The sequence below is a fragment of the Quercus lobata genome, chromosome 2 (assembly GCF_001633185.2).
Source record: "Quercus lobata isolate SW786 chromosome 2, ValleyOak3.0 Primary Assembly, whole genome shotgun sequence".
In the NCBI taxonomy this organism is placed as follows: Eukaryota; Viridiplantae; Streptophyta; class Magnoliopsida; order Fagales; family Fagaceae; genus Quercus; species Quercus lobata.
Window position 1 is genome coordinate 69,146,463 of NC_044905.1, and position 2,275 is coordinate 69,148,737.

Consider the following 2,275-nt stretch of genomic DNA (forward strand, 5'->3'; position numbering starts at 1 on the left):
TTATCAATTCTGTTTTAGCTTATTTTCATGTTCCGCACATACCTTGTTTGATTATAAGCTTGAATTGGTAATTTGTTTTTTGTGGGTCTAAACCTTCATAGGTGTTTTACACACTATTTGAACATTCACTTTTGAATAAACCATTCTAATAATTCTCATAGACTTCATCTTATTCAATTCTAAGCAGTATACTATTTCATCTTATGGTGAAGCCATAATTACTAAGATTTGGATTATTCAAATTTAAACGCTACCTTTGTAGTGAAGACATAATTATATAAATTGAATTCTATGGCAAACGCAAAGTAGAATTAGCAGCAGAACAAAATGGAAAACGCTCGTGGACAAAGCGATTGTTACTTGATAATAAACTTCTGTGCTCAAAAATCAGGTAGTATGGATTTTATTGGACTGTCGATTGATTTTAGTGGATACTCTCTTTGCTTCAGTCAAAGAATAAAGAATGAGTCAGAGAAGAAATTTTCAATAAACCAAAGAGAATTATCTGTGTGAGGGGTATGTGTTTGTGTCTGTGTTTTGACTTAAGATTTTTATGCGTACTTTCATTTGCAGGGAGGAAGCAGATGAGTTGTATCGAACATTGGAGGAGAATGAAGATAAGTCACGTACTGCCTCAGAGATGGCAGTTGTCCTCTATCATTCCATGGTTCTTTTGGCAAATAAAGATGTGAAAATAGAAGATGTTATGCAAGTTCTTCGGCAGAGATTTTCTCAGTCAGGTGTCAAGAAAAACAGAGGTCGAATATCTGAAGGCTAGGTATGGGCTGCATAGGATGCTCAGTCTGTACATATTTACCTTCATATTGCAGCTTCCATTACCATCGTAATGGGTAATTACGATATATGCATGATCACCTGTAGTCCATTTTGAGTGCACTGGGACTCGCATTATCCTAGCTTTTGCATACCCCCAGTCTATCTGTTTTACTCTGGGAACTGGTTTTGCTCTGGATGACTTTGTTTAAGCTTTTTGGTAAAGACACAAATTTGTTGCAACTATTTTCCTTGGAAATAGATCTGAATTATTGTTTTGGGAATGTATTCAGATTGCTGTGAACTTATTTGTATTTGATTGTGAATGAAAAGAATTTTAAATCAGGAAATATTAGCTACCACCCAGCTTTTGTAGCAGCATTGTGATTAAACAATGTTGAAAAAGAAGTCTGTACAAGTACTGACTACTTCATTGATGGGCATTTGCTCCATTGGTTTTGAAAGTACTTTGACTGCATAAGTGGAGTGTAGCATTACTGATTTATATATTTAAGGGAAAAGAACAAGAGAGAAGAAAAAAAAGGGGGGAGGGGGGGTGGGGGGGAGAGTTTCGGCTCATGAACCAAATATAATTGATGAATTCAATAAGAAAGAAATCACCAGAAGACTAGTGTCGTGATTTCATTTTATTCAATGCTCATAAGCATGATTTATTACAATTATCGTCATTGTATATATTTATTCTGATTCCCGGCTTTGGTTGATGCGAACAGTTCTAACTGAACGCTATAGGATTAAGTTCTTCCCGGTGTATCGGGGATGCTGGTGCAACTAGTCAAGCATGTATTGCCTTTTGTGCCACAAGAAAGCAGGCATTGTATTATACCCAGGAAGTCCTTTCCCTTTGACAAACAGTCTGTGAGGCACTTGAACACATCTTGCTCACATAAATTACTGCATAGCGCCAGCGAATTCGGGTTCGGGGCTTCTTCATGGGCCACTCCCAAGTACACTAGCAATAGCACTGCAAGAACAGGCACCATCGACTTGGCCGTTAAACCCATGATCAGATATTACCCTGTTAATTGATCTCTGACCCTGCTGATTGATTTTAGATTAGAAAAGCTTTGGTTTTTATACATGGGAACACAGGGTTGTCATTTTGATTTCGTTTCAAATGGATCTCATGTAGGTTTCATGTTCAGTATCTAAACTTTGGCAGCACGGCACAACTAAAGACACGCATAGTTAGTGCTTCAATTGATAGAAGTTTGAAAGGTACATAGATTCTTTGTTTGCATTTTATAAAAACACCTATGACATATGGAATTTTTTAAGAGTAGCAAATTTGATAAAGAAATTAGAGCTCTTAACTGTCAAAGGATTATTATAGCGTCAGCTACTAGACTAGAGAGATACATTTTGTTGAGTAAAATGTCACTATACATATTAATGTTAGGTAGAGTTCCGTAGAGTGTGCTGAGAAGATAAACTATGACTTTTCCCATTATAAATAAAAAGACAAATAAAAGAGTGTAGT

The 2,275-nt window shown here is 36.3% G+C and overlaps 1 long non-coding RNA gene across 1 annotated transcript; it reads left to right on the forward strand.

The window, feature by feature from the left end:
* Window positions 1-250: 250 nt before the first annotated feature.
* Window positions 251-1,794, forward strand: LOC115976335. The gene is made up of 2 exons (XR_004088299.1): window positions 251-391; window positions 574-1,794. It is a non-coding gene; the product is annotated as an uncharacterized LOC115976335 (long non-coding RNA).
* Window positions 1,795-2,275: the final 481 nt, after the last annotated feature.